General features: G+C 34.6%; 1 protein-coding gene across 2 annotated transcripts in view; it reads right to left on the bottom strand.

Moving 5' to 3' along the window:
- Positions 1-21,481, bottom strand: part of HnRNP-K (Heterogeneous nuclear ribonucleoprotein K) — a 129,328-nt gene that overhangs the window by 95,620 nt on the left and 12,227 nt on the right. The window contains exon 2 of one of the 2 annotated variants that reach the window (XM_089638781.1): positions 4,929-4,990. The gene's annotated coding sequence lies outside the window, so the exon portion shown is untranslated. The remainder of the gene's footprint in view (positions 1-4,928; positions 4,991-21,481) is intronic. The other variant, XM_089638782.1, reaches the window with a different exon arrangement.

Raw genomic sequence — 21,481 nt, 5'->3', positions numbered from 1 at the left:
AGAACTTTCTACTAGGGTATAATCTTTTTAAAAGCTTTCAGGAAGATTTATTTTCGATTTTACCAATAGCTGACTATTAGCTATTACATTAAGGTTGGCATAATGTAAATACGAGAATGCGAGTAGGTACCTAACAACAGAGGATATTATCTCGTAATCTATGCGATCATAAAACATACGTCTTCGTGATGCCGAAAACGACTAAAACTGATCAACTTATTGCCAAGTAAATGTGTCCACAGAAGTGATGAATACACTGAGTACATTTAGTGTTATTTTACGGTAATTCATAATTGGTATTGTCAAATAGACACATCTATTCTGCCAAGCAATAAAATCATATTTGCTGTATTTTAGATGTAGTAAAACAAGGCATAATGGGTAAACCAAAAAGGTAACTGTCCGAAGAAGCAAAAGCGGAGCGACTGCGGAAATAGAAGAGATTAGCATGAGAAGAGCAATGGGAGAGAGAAATGGAAGAACCCAAATGCTATTGAAGAAAGCAGAGCTAAAGATGGAGTTAAATATGCCCTTAAAATAGAGAATGTGTTCGTAAAAGCTCACGGAATTGCAAGGAAATTGGTGATGATAAGGGAGTCCCCGATGGCATTGGAGGCAGCCTAAAACGCACAGACTCCCTGGTTGCCCACGGAACGTATATTCTTGAGTTCAATACCTTTTTAACCTCCCTTAAGAAGAAGATAGCAATTTACGATGCCGAGATCCCGATCATTGAAAATGCTTTGAAAGCTGGAGATAAAAAACGTTCAAGGTACGCAGGCGATGCACCAGATAACATGGACTAATGAAGAAAACATTATTCATGCATGTAGACTAAGCTGCAATGTTTGTAGGCCAAATGAAGTATGCCAAGATTATGAAATTGGACAGATAGCTGTCTCTTCATCCCCAGTCCAACATTAGTGTCTCCGTACTCGAGGTTTATTTTTCATCTAGCGATATATATGTATATTATATTCCTCTCAGTAACATTCAGTCTGCCGGCCCAAATCCTCCCAAAAGTGACTGTGCTTATAAAGCTGTTCATGGAAGTAATCATATCTAACAATGGAGACAATACAATGACAGTAATAAGCTAATTTATGAAGAGATCTGTTAAAAATTTGGTCTTCCCAGAGGTATACGACATCGCTGACATCAAAATGTGTGAGGTGGCTGAGATGCTGGAGATCTTCCATCGATAGACACACACATGCTAAAGTTCACCCTCTGAAGCCTCTATTCATGTGAGCAATCACGTCTGTATTTTAGTTTTAACGTGTAATAATGATGTTTCTGTTAATTTTTGTTCACTTCTGTGTACAATAGCGTCACTGTGGGGAAACACTTGTTTTTGGTTAATAAAAACGAAAATACAAAAAACGAACTTTTTTATATTATTATGCCTCTATTATTTCAGAACACTAAAAGTAATATTCTGAACATTATAAGAACAAAATTTTGCAAATATTGAACCTTGCCTACCGTTAACAAAATTTGGGGTTGCTCGGGGGAATGACCCATCTATTATAATCAAAGAAAAGTTTCGCACAGTACCTACAACTCTAATATCGAATAAAAATTACAAAAAACATTACTATCGGTTAATCTCGATACACGAGGCCTGGTTTTGATTAAATATATATGTTTTTGTATTAGAAAATACAAATACTTATTTTGTAATATAATATATAAATTAAAAGGTCATGCTAAAAGAAATATGTGGCTTGTCAGCAGTTGTCTATTAATTATTATTTACATACCTACACAATTCACATAGGTTCAAGTTTCGAATTGAAAAATTGGATTTAACCACAGATTCGACGAATTAGAAGTTATTGAAGAAAAATAGTCGGAATTTCGGAGATCAATTTGAAAATATAAATTGTTAAGAATTTTTCGTGGGGTATCGAGTATATTGTTACGTTAAAATCCTGATTTTCCCATCTGTCTATAATTCTGTTGGAGTAGAAGGATGCCTTTAATAATGATGAATACAAAATAAAATGAGCGAAAGCATTCCAGAAGTCAAGAATTATTTCGTGTTATTTGCATTTTGTGTCACTCACTATTTGAATGTGCGAAAGAAACAAGAAGGTTCATCATTCTTCCAAAATAAATGATATTGAATTTCTTCTACGAAATAGAATATACCTGTTAATGTAAATACGATGCTTCGATAAGCGGCAATTTAAGCACAGCTGTGTTGAGCTAAGATAGTATCGAAAGTGATATCATCTTACAAGAATGTTTGATATATACCAATCCATGCAACCAATTACATGTAGTAGGTTAGGTACGAGTGTGTGGAACGTCTACGAGAGGCGTAATTGGATAACTTGACTGAAAGATTCATGACTTATGAATCAAAACCTAAATTAGAGATGTGAAAAGGTCGACGCTCATCAAAGTCATGTGTTTCACACTATTATATCGGTTTACATACATTACCTCGTTGAGAAACTGTGGAGCAGAAATCTCATTGTTTCAAGCAGCAAAAACTCCCGCACGACGAGTTCTGGCGTCAACGCAATTATTTTTAAATCAAACGACATTTCGATGATGAGCTTTGAACATTAAGCTAACTGTCAAAAAAAATAAGATGAGAAGCAATGTTATTAACACTGTCAATGTTATTAACATGACATTAATTAAAAAATAAAATCCTTCTAAAGTGGAGAAAACCACACAAGATGCTCAGAGAAAATATGGAAAGCGTCATAAAGCAATGTTTAACTTTTTTTCTATGCCGCCATTGATGTATTATGCCGCCTATTGAACCAACAACCTCCGGGAACATCGACCCTACCGGAAGATTCTATATTTTTTGCAAATGACGGAAAATGTCAATTCAAATCCTACATTTGTGTTTGTAAGTTAACAGATGCAGAATACACGTCGACAAACCATGGAACGCTATACTCCTCAAGAACGCGGAATAATTCGTCTGTGGTATGGGCCGGCAAGATCACCTGATTTGACCGCTCCAGACTTCTTTTTGTGGAGGTTTTTTGAAGTCACGGGTTTATGTCAACAAGCCCCAGACTCGTGAAGCCCTCAAAGAGAATATCCGCCACGAATGCGAGAACTTATCGCCGGAAGTTCTGACAAAAGTGATGGAAAATGCCATAAATAATGCTATCGAAAAAAAATGAAGACTCAAATAAACATAATCCACAAGCAGAACCAAAGCTTTTCATTTATAAAAAAAAAATGAAGACTCAAATAAACATAATCCACAAGCAGAACCAAAGCTTTCGATTTATAAAAAAAATACAGCCAAAAAACATCGGGTGATGCTTTGCGCCACCTTGTACAAACAGTTTTGGAGGGTAATAAAATAGATGTGAGGTGATTTTTCACAAAAATCTATGGTTTGTTGTGGGGAAAAGAGTAATGGCTAAAGCCATTTCAAACAACGTTTCGATTCTGAACAGTAGTCTATCACCAGGGCGCTGATGCTGAGGAGTATCTTTCGCTATGGAAAGTGCCGATAATAGAATATAGTATGCATATTATTTTGAATGAATTACTTGACAACTAACACAAATTAATCAAATAAAATTTAATAGCGCACGTTCTGATTATAAACCGCGACATCTGAATTCGTAGCGAGGATTGCCTTCGACCACGGAGGCAATAGTGAAATTATAATAATAAGCGTTAATTTAGTATTTCACCATTTGAAGCTTTGTTTCAAGATTGAAATGACTTCGTGGTAAGAAAGATTCTGTAAATTTGAGAAAGGGAAGATGTGAAATGTTCCCGAGCCGGCGAACTAACCGCCCCTTGGCTCTGCGGCGCCCCAAGTCGCTAACATCGCTACCCATAAAGCTTAATTAAAAGTAACATAGCCATATTCTGGTCTAGGGGTTCCAAGGAAATGCTCGCGAGTAAGCAACTTATATTATTTAGTGGTGTTTAAGCTGGTGTATCGTAGTAAGTTCATATACTAATTAACATTTAAGGGATGTAATATATGTATATGTTCCGGTACATTACTGATTATCTGCTATGCAGCCCCGGGAAACAAACGAGGTACTATTGCTATTGTCTTACAACAAAATATCGATTTAAGGACATAATAACAAAGACGGAAAAAATCTTTTTTCTCCATGGAATATAGGGTTGTTCTTATTTCATAACAAATATCTCCTAAACTTAATAACCATGTATCTTTCTACCAACGAAATTTACACGATTTTCTAAAGGCCGGGGTACACATAAGTTTATTTTTTACTGATTTAACAAATTATAATTTTTTACAAATATAAAACCAGTCGGCAAAAATATGTTACTACAATTTAATGTTAAATATATTTATTTGGCATTTTAATAATGGTTTCACGTCTTTCTAAATTCAAATGTGACCGTAAATAGGTACATTTATAGGTAAGTACGTACCAAGATTTAACGGTTTTATGTAAAATAATTTGATATAATTGTGCATTTATTTTAATTTTTTTATTTCTATTTTCTATAAAATATCTTTTTTTTTTCAATCAGTTTTATTTCTAATATGGTTTCTATAATAATATGAATTTTTAAAATTTTTTGTTTTACCATAACAATCTCCTTTATTTTCCCTTATGTTTTATTATTGTTATTCTTACATAAATCATGTACGACTACCATAATTCGGGCATGAGCCTTGTATGGTAGTTGTGAAAATCACCAAAATTGTAAATGTTTAAAATTTATAAAATAATTTTGCACTTTTAAATATTTTACACTCACTGTGCGATTACATTTGATCGGTTGTTTTCAGGATTCGATGACCGAAAAACGACTGCAATTACCTAATAATTATCTATCATAAAATGCGCAATGTAAATACACATAGCTTTTATTGTGATATTATTTGATAATGAGATAATACAACAAGCACAAGGTTAATAAAAACTTCAAATAGATAGAACATGACTTACATTTCGGTGCTTCTTCGATCTCCTACCGGTCGGGTCCCGGTTAAAACAGGAGTTGTTGGCTTCTGAAACAAGAGGTTAATTAAATAAAAATGAATAAATTTATAATTGAATTCAATTACAATTCAATATTCGACAACCCTGGCCAAACCAAATACTAATCGTTATCACACGCAATAATGGGCATGAATGATGAGATAATGACAGACTCGTTCTGCCGTCTTTTTAATATAATGCTGTAAACGTTTATCAGCGCTTTTCCAGAATTGCAAGATTCAAGAAAATTATTAAAAATGCATTAAGATTTTAATCTTCACGCACATTAAATATTATTTTATTTCAATGTTAGTTCGATTAAAAACATAGCAATCGTTTTGCAAATCTTATCGCATTTCAATAAAAATACATGTTTTGTACCTTTTTTGCAATGTTTGAACATTGTAGAATAGTCGAATAGTCGTTGTTGAAATAATTGAATTCGACGCGTTTTTAAATGTCGGTATATTCCGAGGAATCATATTATTCATAGCAATATGAGATAATTTTAAATGCATATGATTGCAAAGTGATGCAAGTTGTGTGCATTTGGTAGGAACAAAGGATTTAACAAGTGCTGGGAAGTTGATTGAAAGCGGAGAACAGGAAGTGGCTTCCTTGAAGAGCAGCAGAGCGAATGGGGAAGTTAAGGAGTGTCCGGTTCGTGACCGACTGACCGTTAGAGCCCAAGTCCATCTCCTTTATCGGGAATCCAGGGGGTGGTGGGCGCAGGGAGGAGGTGCGCCACCCGCAGATTACAGGGGGAACAGAAATGAATTGACCATTTTTGATCCCATACATATAAGTAAGTAATCAGTATAGTCTTGCCGCTGAGAGATCCGTTGTAACTTCAACAAACGTATTCAGAAAAAATGTTATAGCGGAGCTCCAGCGGTACGCCCATAGAAAAAGGTCCTTCCAGTGAAACGCCCTTTAATACAATTAATGACTTCAATGCATTAAAAGATTACAGTAATCGAGTCAGTACTATAGGTACTACAATAGGTACTACCGTGCGTTGAAAATAATGCATTGGGAATTCAATTTCAGAACTCACATACCGTACTGTGTTGGAAATATTGCATTCGGAATTCAATTTAAGAACTCACATACCGTATTGTTTTGAAAATATTGCATTCGGAATTCAATTTAAGAACTCACATACCGTACCCCTGCGCGCCCTGAAAATCGAGCATAATTTGAAAAATTATTATAAAGATTGTATGGTGAAAAAAAAACAAAAACTATTTCACATTTTTATTAACCTTTCAACTATAAGAAGAAAAAAACTAATTTCTAATAATGTTAACATTATTTTTTACGGGTATTAATGGACTACTGATGAAAACCATGACACCTCCATCTCGACATCATAACTTCACCAAAAATGGTCCAATTTGCGAAAATAATGTGGTAGTAAAAGTATTTTTTTATTTCATTAATAGGATTTCTTTTTAAAAAATAAAGAAATCACAGTATTTTCAAACTGTGGTATGCAATTTAAAAAAAATGTGTTTTATAATTTATAAAAAATTGCCCAACCAAAAAATTACACTACTACATTATTTTAGTAGTAGTGTAATTTTTTGGTTGGGCAATTACACTACTACATTATTTTTTATTTTGGCAGATTTGCCTTGTCGACATCATAACTTCACCGAAAATTATCAAATCTGCCAAAATAAATAAATAATGTAGTAGTGTAATTGCCCAACCAAAAAATTACACTACTACATTATTTTAGTAGTAGTGTAATTTTTTGGTTGGGCAATTACACTACTACATTATTTTTTTATTTTGGCAGATTTGATAATTTTCGGTGAAGTTATGATGTCGACAAGGAGGCGCCATGGTTTTTGCCAGTAGTCCATTTATACCCATAAAAATAATGTTATTATATATATATTTTTTTATGTGTGAAACCGCACAAGAGTAGCAACCGCTCCCAACCGTCTGGAGCCAGTGAGACTACAACATCCCCTAAAAAAATCAAATAAAATTTACTTTCGCACGGGGATTTGAACCTGCGACCTCCAGATTGCTAGTCGAGATCCTTACCCCTCAACCACGGAGGCCGTTAAAATATTAAAACAAAAACACTTTTCCTTCTTATATTTGGAAAATTTACAATTTAATCATTTTTATCACCATACAGATTGGTATAGATAACAAGTATTAATATGTGGAGGGACTGGGATCCAAACATCCATCTTTCACGCCTGTTACCGTAACAATATTTATTAACAGCATACTTCCAAACATTTTACAAGTTTAGTGTGATGTACCGAAAATTTAAGTAGGCTAGGCTTGTAGGTCTCGGTACACCCAATACTATGGAGGCACAACTTGCAGTCCTTGAGACGATTTTTCTCTAAAAACGGCGATACATAATTATCCCATTATTATTATAAGCCTGCGAGAGAATCTATGAGCCCCTTCAATAGCAAAGCTTGCAGACTCAAGTTTAAATTCTCTTCCTGTGAAGATTAACTGGAGACAGAGGGAGTTCGAAAGAAAGATTGCCACAATTCTTCAAACAATAAGTCACCTCGGAAAATATTGTTACAATAGCATTGAAATTAATTAGTATCAGCGTAAATTATTAAAATGAGACATTTCAGAACCACCCTGTGTCAATTGGATTAATTTTTGAGGGGTTCCGGTATTGGCCGTGTATCGGACGGGGGCGGGGGCGGCCCGCCTACTCCAAGACAGGCCCGTACGGGCGCTGGGCTCCGATTTCCACTACCCAAGGGACGCAGAGGGGGCGGCCGTGCACCCCGTGGTAAGCGGCGCCGGCTTTCCAACAGAGTGGCGGCCAACATTGCCAAACGAATTTGAATGCATCCGAATTGTCGTCAAGACCGATAACCGAAGAAAGTATATGTTTTTTTAAATATAAAACAATATATAATATTAATTCAATAGAATGTTGTGATTTTCAGGACGGGTTGTTTCAGAGAATTTGAACAATTAATCAAATTTCACGGTTAATTTTCAAGGACTGTGAAAGTTATATTATTATTTCAGTTCTATGAAGCAACTGGCCCATGTTGATATTAAACAGAACTTTTTTTTTTTTTTTTTTTTTTTTTTTATTAAACGTCATAAAAGGCTTTTACAGTAATGTGAAACATGGGATTATAAGTACACAGTTCAGGGCTGTCAGAGACTTGACAATTAGAAATAGCATTTTTCATTAAAATAATACATCCACAAGCAGTTTTTATTGATGCTATACATATACATTTCACATATATGTATATATGTGGAATGTATATGTATAGAACACCATATATATGTTACACATAAAGAAGAACACAACAGTCAGTATGATGCAGTACAAACAGACATTTAACATTTCACAAACATATCAATTACATTCATAACCAAGTATTTTTGCCTTGATGCAAGACGGTGAGGTTTTGAAAATATCCTTATACGTGTTGGCAGTGCGGTGAAAACGCGCCAACGGTGAATGATACAAATAGTTAGTGCTATGATTGTCACTGTGGAAAAGATGGTGGAGTCGAGTTGATTTAACAGGGACACGAAAATTTATAACACTTAACATTTGAGGGCAGTCTATGAGATTGTTCAGTAATTTAAAAAGTATAAGAATGTCATTAATAGTTCGCCGGGTAGAAAGAAGTGGTAGATTTAGACCAGACATTAATGTATTATAGCAGATATCAATTACAGGCTGTCTCAATTTGAATTGAACGTATCGAAGAAATTTTCTTTGTACTTTCTCCAAGCGGTGTAAGTTACAGGTATAAATCGGAGACCATACAGGAGATGCATATTCTAGGTGCGATCTCACAAGAGAGCAGTAGAGTAATTTAATTGACTCAATGTTTTGAAAAGTCCTTGTGTTACGCATTACAAAACCTAGAATTTGCATGGCCTTATTGGAAATTGTTTCACAGTGACGATCAAAGGTAAGTTTTCTGTCAAAAATAACACCAAGGTCTTTGATAAATGGTACTAATGCAATTTCATTATTGTTAATTGAATACGATATGGTTATTGGAGTCCGTGAACGGTAAAAACACATGTGGAAACACTTTTTTACGTTTAGGAATAATTTGTTTATTTCACACCAGCTAGCAAGTCTATCTATATTATGCTGAAGGATAAGTGCATCATTTAAACATTTTATAATCTTAAAAAGCTTTAGGTCATCTGCAAATAGAATGAATTTGACATTTTCGAAACATAAAGATAAATCATTTATAAACAATACGAAGAGAAGTGGGCCCAGATGAGAGCCTTGAGGAACTCCAGATGTTACTTTAAATTTATATGAGACTTTATTATTTAATTTTACCATCAGTTCGCGGTTACAGAGGTAACTATTCAACCATTTTAGGAATGATCCATGTATACCAAGGGCTTGCAGTTTCGCGAGAAGGATATTAATATTTAACTTATCAAAGGCTTTTGAAAAGTCAGTATATATTGAATCTACTTGTGCACGAGACGTGAAAGCTTCACAGATATAGTGTTCATACAATAGAAGATTGGTTGTGGTAGACCGACCGGTCACAAAACCATGCTGTTCTGGAGTAATAATATGCCTAAACTTAACAGCAATTTTATCTAAGACAATACTTTCAAACATTTTCGGGGTGGTAGACAGTATGCAAATTGGTCTATAATTTAAAACACAATTTTTATCACCTGATTTAAATACAGGTGTCAAGTGATTAAGTTTCCAAGGATCAGGATATATTCCAGTTTGAAGTGACAGATTGAATATGTGTTGAAGTGGAGCTGCTATAAACTGAGCGCATTCCTTTATGAATACCGGTGGAATTTTGTCAGAACCTGACCCCTTCTTACAATCTAGAGATCTGATCTTTGTATTAACATCATCCAGAGAAATGTGGCATGTTGATATGTCAGTTACATTGGTGTATTTAAATTCAGGTATAGTTACATTATCATTTTTCTGTTCATAAACACTTGAGAAATGATCAGCAAAGAGGTCAACTATTTCTTGATCACTGTCAGCATGTTTTCGCCCTGAATACATTGATCGAGGACAGCCGTTGTTGTCTTTAAGAGAATTCACATAATTCCAAAAATGTTTTGGATTTGACTTGATAGTCTGCTCTACATCTGTAATATAATCTGAATAGCATTTTTTAGATAGACTTTTACATTTATTTCGTAAAACAGAAAAAATTTTATAGCAGTCAGTGGAGTTATCGGATTTAAAGTTAATGTGGGCAATTTTTTTACATTGAATGAGTTTTTTTAGTTCAGTACTAACCCATTTTGGGTAACAGTCGTTACGTTTTACAATAGAAGTTGGTATGCAATTTTCAATAGTATCATAAAGGTTTGAATTGAACACATTTGTTGCTTCTTCTACGTTTGTAGACATAAAAATGCGGGACCAATTGAGCGAAGAAAGATATAACCGCACTTGATTATAATCGGCTTTCTTGTAGTTTAGTTCGTGAACGGGAGGTTGGGGACTAAGGAGTTCAATGGGTGCCAAATAAATGGTCGCTTGTAAAGGGGGATGATGAGAGTCAATAGATACTATTGATTCACGCGATTCGCTGACATTACTATTATTTATGTTTGATATGACAAGGTCAAGAATTCTGTCATTTATATTTTTAACATGATTTAATTGTTTAAGGTTGAGAAAGTTGATGATATCAATGATTAATTGGGCTTTAGCAGAAATGGGATTTGAAGACTCGGTGGGTTGTACCCAGTTTACATTTGGGAGATTAAAATCCCCAAAAATTATTAATTTTGCATCAGGATATTTCAATTTCAAAGATTCAATTTCATCACAATGTTTACAATACACATCAGCACTAACTTGGGGGGGGATATACACACACACAATTATTATTTTTGTTGCTTTGAGTTTCACTAATATAGCTATTTGTGCCTACCTATATGTGCCTACCTATATAACTTCAACAGGACTTTCACAGAACTTTAATTAACTTCGAAATTTGAAAAATTGTTCAAATTCTCTGAAACAACCCGTCCTCAAATCTTTTATATATACTATTAAAAATTATCCTGTACTAAAATTGAACAATGAAACATTGATATTCAAAATAAATATCAACTCTACTTTTGCCACGAATCTTCTAACATGTATATGTAATATCAGTGCTAAAACCAGGCACTATCCAGTGTTTTATATATCGTGTCCTCTGCGTGCAAAGTATAATATTTGTACAGCGCCCTTGACGTAATTTTTATTTTTTTATTATCAGGAGCAGCAAAAGGGATTGAACGGTAAGTTCTGGCATCATGAGGTCAATTCAACTTTTGCAGCACGGTCGGTAAGTCGGCGTTCTTTCGAATGTAACCGTAAAAAGAAAAGTTCACAGCTTGTTTTGTCAGACATTTGCGAGGTCAATTCAACTTTTTCAGCACGGTCGGGACGTCGGCGTCGCGCGTCATTTCGAATTTCAGTAAAGAAGACAAGTTCATCGCAAAGTCCTACAGTGTTTTATTTGATTACGGCGAGTAGGAGTTCCGACACGATACGATATAAACTAAGTATAATAACACACAATATTCTTCGGAAACATTTTCATTTTCAAACAACTATATTTTGAGTATGTACGAAGCCATCTAGAATTTGCATCGACTGTGTGTTCCCATTTTATGAATTTTAAACAATATTGAATCATTGAAGAAGTAGACAAAATGATAACGGTCACAACTAGTAATCGAACCCAGGATTTCTTGTCTTACCGGGACAGGCGTCTTAACCAACTTGACCATTGGGACCTATTTATTAAACGTCATTTGTCGATCGCATATTTCAAATTCAGAAATAACAATATCATCTTGCAAGTTGCTCATCTTTTAATTTTTCAGTGTTTTGTATTGTTTGTGTCGATTTATTAGTATTATCTTCTTCTTCAATGATATATTACATTGAAGGTTAACCTTCAAAATAAGTAAAGAAAAAGTGTTCTTGAAAGTTGAATCAATTAAAAAAAAACACAATTCTTACAAATTGCATAATCGATTTAATAATTATCACGTTACAATGATATTTCAAAAAAATGATTCATTAAATGTATGTATAAAATTTGCAGATGTGATATTGCTATATAAAATCTTAAATAACCTTACTGACTGAATGACCTGAATTATTAAACATAATTGAAAGTTTATACCTACCCGGCACACAATGCAATCTTTTTAATGAAACACTAAAAATAATCAAATCAAAATGCTGTCCTTTAAATATTGTGTTCAATATATAACAACATTCTCTCTGATGTAGATATCTTCAATTGTAACGAAAGTAAATATAAAATTTCTATTAAAATGTATCCATATTCCAAATAAACCTATAAGTATAGTGAGGAAATCTATGGTATCTCAGTTAAGTAAATATTTGATTTCCCTAAAATAACATATGTAAATAAATTTTAATATAATAAAATATAAACTATTTATCTTATGAGTAGTAAATTCATTTAGTGCATTAATTGATTTTAAGACAAAACGAAGATGAAATGTTCAATTTCCAAATGGTGGTTTTTAGCGCAGGTTCGCATGTTGCCGACCCCTGCCTTATTGAAATAAAATAATTTAAATATCGGCACAAGTCGGCCGGAGCGCAGGCAGGAGCGGAGGACGGTTGACGGTGGGGTATGGAGTAGAGATGTTGACTGTGTGCCTCGATATGTCCCTGTGTGTGTTCCGTTTGATACCGATTGATTGCCGGGCAGCCGCCGCCGTAGCCATGGAGACACCACAATCGCCAAAGCCAAACAAACGTTCTCGGAACAGTACCTAGTACCTGTGCCTATATCGCGAGTGGACAATAAATTGAAGCATCGCCTATGTTGAAGGGGTGGGAATTATTATTATTGACATTCTCGATCGATGGTCGGCTTTCTTTTAAGTCGCTTCTTGCCGATATAATAATTGCATGGGGTACGGTAACCGGCCAGCATTCGTGCAAGATAGTATGTGTGTAAAATATTCATTTCATGTGGATAGTGGATAGTGTGCGTTTTCAAACTTTCAGAAAACATTTTCATTTAAGGACTCGCGACAGATAATATCGCCACGTAAAAAATACATGCATTCAGAACTTAAATTTCCGCAGGATTAGGTACCTACTCACCGGATTGTTTGGGGACACGCAAGTAAATAATGAGCTATGAAGCTCGGAAATACGAGATAAAATGGGCATTTTTCAATCGGTGCCAACTGCCCATCTATCTTTTCTTCGTGTCATAGACTATACTTATTATTTAATTGCGTTTCCCCGAACAACCCAGCAACTATGATTCATAGTCCCACTCGATTCGAACTCTTCTTTAGTCCTCACATAAATACAAGAATTCAAAAATAACTATAGTAGACGATATTCAGACGAAATTTGTACAGGTATGTAGTATATAATAAAGAAGAACCAGATAAAATAATACCTAGTGGGCGTGTTTCGTGATCCAATAGTCGAGTATTCTTTGATTAAATTTCAAATGCAGAACTGTGTTTCACCACCACTATTAAATTCAAATGGTATCGCTTGTATGCTATAATGGTAATTCGCTTGCTAAATGGGCTAGAACCGAAAGGTACATCAGTGGCGACATTGGTTTCCATTTAAATCTATATTGGAAGCATTAGTTCTAATGATCTTTAGTCTATAGGTATTAGAAGCCTGAAGGCATTTAGTAAAATTCTTAAAACCTACGTGTAAAATCGGTTCGTTGGCAAATATGAACACTTTTGAAAAGTGATTAATAAAACCTAACCTTATAGGTTAGTTAAACAGTTTTTTTCATCCCTTTAAAAGTGTTCCGATTTGTTCGTTTACCGTAAAATCGACCCTTCCAGCAAACGCAAACGTTACTTTTATTACCTCTTTATCGGCCAACACGCAACAAATGCATATAACTGCGTACCACCCAATTGAGAACTGATTGATTCGCCTAAACATTTGAGAGCTTTGTGGGTTAATGGCTAGAGAGCACGAGAAGGCGACTTAGATGCAAATATTTCATAATACAGGGTGTCCGGGGATTACGTGCAACTTCGAGAGGTGATTCTACATAACGGTAGAAGAAAAAAAGATAAATAACTTTTGTTGAAATTTCGTTGTTTTTTTACCATAATTTTTATTCCTAGAAAATATTATTCTTTCATACAAACAATTCAACTTTTTTACCTGAAAACTGGTTCCGTGATAACTCAACACAATTAAAATTTAACATGCCTTTAAAAGATGATATATGGTCATTAAAATCGAAAGAAAAAAACTAACCTATAAACCAAATTATATGTATAACCGAGCTTTTGTTTCATCACTTTTCATGACTTTATAGCACTTTTTAAAGGTGTGTTGAATTTTCATAGCACGGAGAAAACTTACTGATATAAAATATTGTTACTTTATTAAAAATCTGATCAAATCATCCGTTTTCCTGTTAAAAACGGACTTCAACGAATGAAGTAGGTACACGAATGTTTTATAATAATAATGTTTGTTTATTTCGGCTAAACAGAGCTGTTAGTACAATACTCTGTCTGCCAGTAAATAAATAAATTATATGATTAAGTTAGACATTTAGTACTACGGTGGCTTGAGGGGAATTCTCCATCTACGGTGTAGAGGCAGCAAACCCATGCACCCTTCCCTCTGTGAGACGCTGCATCGCCAAGGGAGGCGATTATGAGGACGGCGAAACACGTGTTCATAAAAATATTGATATACTGATATTATCGCATTCCGTCATATTTATTAGGAAAAGAACACGTGCTCTCGATATATTCTGAATGACTAATATTTTATCAGGAAATTGGCGTGCTTTTACTTTTTTTAAAGGATTATTTTTCTCAGTGTGTTTTGAGTTATCCGATCACCCTGATGTTGGAATGTCTAAAAAAGTCATTTATCTTTATTACTTGTACTATCATGTAGAATCACCTCCTGAAGTCTGAGCACTTTTTTATTTTTATATTAACTCCACACAGGAGATCCTGAAGAAAATAATTTCCCTCAGGGCCTATGTCATCTTTGGGGATGCTGTGTGGTGGGTCTTTTTGTGGAGAGGAAGGAGTGAACATGGGTCTTGAAGAGTCCCATGTTGTAGGAGGGAGGAAACACAGAGGCCGGCACTTCGTTCCACAGCCGAGCTGTTGAACTGTTGAACGAATGTACCCCCGGACACCCTGTATAATGTATTTGCAATGCCATAAACCCTGTAAATGCGTTGTTTTAAATGTGACTACAGACGTGCGACGATCACATTCAGAATAAATTAATATTATGAATAATAATGAAAATATTAAATATCGTTGATTCCCTGAATGTTTTACTTTCGGCAATTTTCCAAGAGATAAACAAAAAAATATAAAGAGATCAATGAACGATGTCTATTCTATTTATTTGGAAGTCGCAGTCCAATACGCTTGGACATTTCCGCGAATATTATCACGACAGGCATGGCAGGCATGGCACTCAACCGAAACAATGGAGTCCATTGTCCTTGGGATATTTTTATCAGGGCCAAAGAATTTCAAATATGAATTACTCTTATTAGTCTGGACATGTTATTAATTATACAAAACAGAAAAGTGGAACTAAATATTTTTTTCACGCATTGCTTCTCGGTTAAATCATGGCATTTAGAACTTTAACTATCACCCAGAAATCTAGATTCTAGAAAGTGAATACGGGAAATCTTGCTGGGTCAGGTTTTTACAGTGGCACAACTGAAAGGATTTGATTGAATTCTTAGTTTCATGCAACATGGCACAAGATTTCCACCCGCCTGGTGCCAATGGAATTATAGCTTCCCTTTTTTGAAGGAAAGTTGTAAGAACGAAGGAAGTAAAAGCTGAAGAAAATGGTTGAGAAGTAACTAGTTATTCATACCTAGTCACTAAACACAAATGATGCCATATCAGACATATGATTTTTCGGGTGACCGGGAAACTCATAAAAATGACAGGTCCATGATATTTCATCAAAATGAAAATTCAACACACCTTTAAAAAGTGATATAGAGTCATCAAAAGTGATGAAACAAAAACTAGGTTTAATAGTTACCTATTTCACCTAGTTTTTGTTTCATTACTTTTCATGACTTTATATCTGTAGGTGTGTTGAATTGTCATTTTGATGACATACCCAGTTACCAAAAATGACAGTACAACACACATTTAAAAAGTCGTAAAAAGAGATGAAACAAAAACTAGGTGAGTTTTTTTCATCGCTTTCAAACTTTCAATGACTACATATCACTTTTTAAAGGTGTATATTATCCTATACATAATTTGTGAGAGGGTCATCAAGCCGTGGACAAAAGGCTTGAATTATGACCCATCGAAATTGCACCAATTACATGGCCCAAACGGAAATGTACGGTAAGGTCTAATGATAGAAAATGACTTTCAACTGTATTTGAGTTTGATGATTTTGCAAAAAAAATGTTTTGTGCATGTTCGTAACCTAACAACGACATTGCACACAGTTTTATGGCAGTGCGATATTGACAAACATAAAAGCTTTATATTTTATTATAATATATCAGTAATCTACAGGAACTTTATAGGAAATCGATCTCAATCTATACGATTCATACCCACTACTCGTAACGTAACTCGTAAATCGTATGAGTAAAGTATTGTGGTAGCAGAGACGCACAAGGCAGTGATATGTATAATTTTTTTCTTTTTGTTTAGCTGTGAAAATAACAAATCGGACAAACGATTGTTATTACCAAACATATTAATTTCGGTTGTCTGCGTGTTTGTTTGTCCCCGTGAAAATTAGTTCCGCTAAAATTTGCTTTGAATTTTAAAAAAAGACGAATATTCCTGGGTTACGAATAACCTGAAAATTTCCTACTACCACTAAGTAGAAAATGTTGCTTGTGTTGTGGTGGAGGACTTAGCTAGCCCGAGGAATTGAACACACTACGCCTGGGTGGGACCCAAACGCCATATCAACTCAGCCACCGACCGGACTGGTCATTTAGTCATTTTCAAAATTGGAACTAATTGCTGTTTGAAGAATTCAGACAAGTGATTGAACCTAATTGCGTAAAATATTTTTAACAGAGAATTATTTTAATTGCCATTTTTTAAATTTAAAGTGATTCTTGGAGAATTTAGACTATACCATGATTATTCACGGGTCTGCGGTAGTATTTAAATAATTATGTAGATGTTTTGAATAAAGAAATTCTAGATTCACAATTACAATGCTCCTCGCATATAATGTGTCGAAATCTTTCTGAATACTGAAAAAATCAAATTCAATGCAGTGGCTTGGGCTACACGGAGAAAACTTCCCGATAAAATATAATGCTAATTTATTAAAAATCTCTTCATATTGTTCGTATTCCTGTTAAGAACGGGATCGTAGGCCATTAACGAATGAATCATGATAAACTTTTTAAGTAAAATACCAATGTTTTGTCACGATGTCCGAACACGTGTCTAAAAAAGTCGTAACATTTTTGCATTTCGTTATGATATATTACTAAGACAAACGCAAGTGAATTAACACCTATTCCGATATTATAACAAAATCTCTCGGTGACCCTGCACGTCTTGAAAGATTGAATTATTTATGGACTTATTCAGTAGGTATAATCTACCAATCTACAAGGAGAAAATTTACGATTGTAAATTATAGCTAATTTATTAAAAATCTGGTCAAATTATTTGTATTTCTGTTAAAAACGGGACTGCAGCCTTTAACGAATGAATTGACGGGTTTCTTATAGAAACTGTCGGTAATATAAAATATATATAAATAATAATAGTACCTAATATAAATTAGAATGTCGGAACATGTGTCCATAAAAATTCGAATAATGTAATCGTCATTATATTTATTGGGAAAATGACCCCTTAATGAACACGTATTCCGATACATTCTGAATAGACTAATATTTTATTAGGAGATGGATTGCAATCACGTTTTTAACAGAATTTCAATAAATCAGGCATACTCATTTTTCTCCGTTTATGTAATGAATGGTACGTACACATTTGCGAAACGAACGCGCACGAATTACGGGAAAGGAACGAAGCAACTGCAAGCGGCATTTCCCGCCATTTGAAACAAGGTTCAGCTCGGCAGTTTGACTCGAGTATGTATACGTAGCTTTACGGAAAAACCGTACCATTTGCTTGATTTTACATGTTAACCGTACCGATGTGCACGTCTTGCAAGTAAACAGGACTCGATTCATCACGCCCACAAACCGAACTGAAACAATAATAATTTATTTATCAAGTTCCTTGTACTGGCTTGCTCTACTTTTCGTATGATAAATAATACTACGATTTCAAATAAATTATTATGTACGAGTTTATGTTCGATTAAAACATATTTTCATCACACACTGTTTTGTGGGTGTTCGATTGCGGATTTCTCTGGGATTATAAAGTAAGAAAAATAATCTTATTTTACTATCTCCGATGTCAACCATTTCTTGTGTTGCTTCTACACGATTATTTATTTACTTCGTTTCTTTCAACCATCGAATTCATTGCCTCTTTTCATCATTTTAGTATGTAGGTAAAATTACAATAAACAAGGGGAAACAAAGGTTTTAAAAAAAAAAAGATTCTTGTGTGTGTGGTAGTGTACTGTCAATGTACTGGATGGATAAAAAATAACGATTATTTACCACTTCAACACTTGACATTCGGATGCAAAAAAACCCGAAACAAACTTCTCTACAGTAGCCCACAGTACAGAGGTCGTACGTGAGTCATTGGCGATCCTCCTAAAATGCTTGCTAAAAATCTTCCAACACTTTTTCTTCCTACAAAATCTACACCACATTTGCAGTCGGTTTTGTAGTTCATTTTTTTTTATTTGAGCTTCCGTTTTCGAGTAAATCAAATTTGAAAAAAGAAAACTGTCAATATCCGCTATTTAATGTCTTTTAAAATGCGTCGAAGCGTAGACTCGACTCCAAAAGTTTTCTAACCCCCTAAAACTAAAGTTTTTTGGGGTTCTCTACGTGATAAACATTAGTTTCCCGCTTATACTACGAGTTTCCGGACACCGCGTATGTCGATAAATTTGTGTGTTTTATAATACGTGTGTGTATATGATATTATGTTGATGCTACCTATTTCATTTTATTTGCGTTCTTACGGTTGATAAATGATAACACGAGCGTAGAATATCACGAATGACCATTCCATTCTATTTTATTTAACTACTGCGAGTTATTAAACACAAAGAAAATAACATTTACTGAAATACAATTAAAAAAGACAATAAAATAAATACACGAAAGTAGCTTTCATGACTTTGGTCAACCAATGGAATAAAAACAATAACTACAATATTTGAACATGTGTTATCGGGGGTATAGGGACATATTAGTAAACATTATATTTAGATGGTAAATATGTGGGAGTTTGCAAAATGGAGTACCTGGGCAGCCGCCCGAGGGATGTACTAGTATATCTGAGGGGCCCGCCAGGAGATTCTAATAGATTCTAACAGTTCAAGATTATCTGTACTCCCAGTTACATCGTGCTATATGTATTATTCAATAGATCGATTTTGGGGAAATAATGATCCTGAAATAAATTATGGGCACATCAAACCCGTCAGAAAAGTTGGCTAAGAGAGGAGGGAGCGCAGCACGGTTTACAACCGCAAAAATAAACCACCAAATTAAATTATTTCATGACATATTTTGGACTAACTCAGACATAGCCTAGTGAAGAGCTAAGGGAATTGCAGAAACCTCAACGCAGAATTGCAGGAAACGGTCAGCCTTAATATTAATTCTCAATCGATAATCTTGACAACAAATCTTATAGCGGGTTCAGACGTTTCAATTTTAGTTTATCAACTTTTAGTGAACGGCAAGATTTGGGCAGTTTTCATAGGCCTTATACATTATTTTTTCTAGGCTTATAAAAAGACTTAACTAAAAAATATTCGATTATTTCAAAGATAAATGATGTATTCCCAGAGTAGTAGTCCCATGTAAAGTAGTCCCAGACAGAAGTCATATTTACATTACACAACAACAAAAAATATACTGGTATGGGTGAAATACAATTCACCTCTAATGACTCCATTAAATGTAATTTCCTTGTGAAGGATATGTGGGCGTTGGGGCTGTTGGTGGTATATGACACTATTGCTTGCTGCACATAAATTGTTTTTGCATCGACACACCGTGCTTAAGTATTCAAGAAGCGTCGCTTTTCCGGCGGTAGGGTAATTACGCGGAAACCCTCTATATCGGAAACAGGGGGGCTTTTAAAGTTTAAGGGAGGTCTTCGGAAAAGGGCTGCTAGGATATTAAGGACATGAAGATGCCGTGCAGAAAATGTAAAGTCGAAAGGCTACAATTTTCCCGCCCAGGGTGACCAGTCTTTTAAATGACAAGTCCTAGTTAACACGGGCCTTTTCCGATCAGGGGATACTTATATCATTGCAAGAAATTTTAAATACTTTCGTTTATGAATGAGAAAAGTGAAAAAAAACAATAATTATATAATAAACAATAGTTAATATAAGTACGAAAACATACAGTTAAACATATAACAAACATCACATTAGTTAATGCTAAGCAAAACAAAAAGGAAGTTGTTAGGAAGTAAGAGCTTCATAGATGCATGCACGGAAGTCCGCAATATGGAGCCAGTGGCCAGTAGTCGCCAGAGCCAGTGGTAAGGCTCTCAGAAAAACTTACTGTTTCAGATTCCAGTTAGCCAGCTACTAGTCAGGTCGACTATCGAGTCACCTTTATAATACGCGGAGTATTAATAAATCCCTGATTTATCTAAAAGAACCACTTATTTATTAACTCCTTCCAATACGAGTTGGAGACCTGTTTGTACGAACACAACAGTCAACTATCCCGCAGCCAAGAGGGGGAGTAGGTAGTACCAAAAATCAATATCCTCCTTATATTAGCTTAAATTGACATATCGTTTTAGTATTTTACGTATTTCTGCGCAAATACATAAGTTACCATTAACAATTGAATGAATAATTGGGATGTCTATAGATTAAAAGCCCATAAGACAGAAAAATGCATGGGGTCGTCGAAAGACCCACTTGGTTACAGACGTTTTGTTTGGCATCTTGGCCTGTCAAGAGTTAACTGCGCATTCTGCATAAAGAAAAATGAGTTGATAATTTTTTGCTATTATTTACAATGTCGGAAGCATGTTCAAATTCAATTTTTTTTGCAATTCGTCATAATAATCGAGGCAAAAGCAGGTGCAGGAACACGTGTTCCAACAATTTAGGAATTTACTAAAAGTTTATCAGGAAACGGCCTGCAATCCCATTTTCAACAGTATTAATAAAATTTTTAAGATATTCTTAATAAATTAGTAACATTATTTTTTATCCGTGTTTAAACATTTTTGTGTGGATTGTTAACATTCACGCACTTTGTAATGTTAATCTGATAACTTTTAGTTAATAAGCTCTACATGTTCAAAATAAATAAATAAATTAATATGCAAATAAAGTGAAAAAAATTAATGGATATAATATT

Source organism: Hesperophylax consimilis, chromosome 13 (genome assembly GCF_061612785.1).
Source record: "Hesperophylax consimilis isolate HC1 chromosome 13, BYU_Hcon_1.0, whole genome shotgun sequence".
NCBI classification, from domain to species: domain Eukaryota; kingdom Metazoa; phylum Arthropoda; class Insecta; order Trichoptera; family Limnephilidae; genus Hesperophylax; species Hesperophylax consimilis.
The sequence above is the reverse complement of the archived record's forward strand: the minus strand, read 5'-3'. Positions and strand labels throughout refer to the sequence as shown.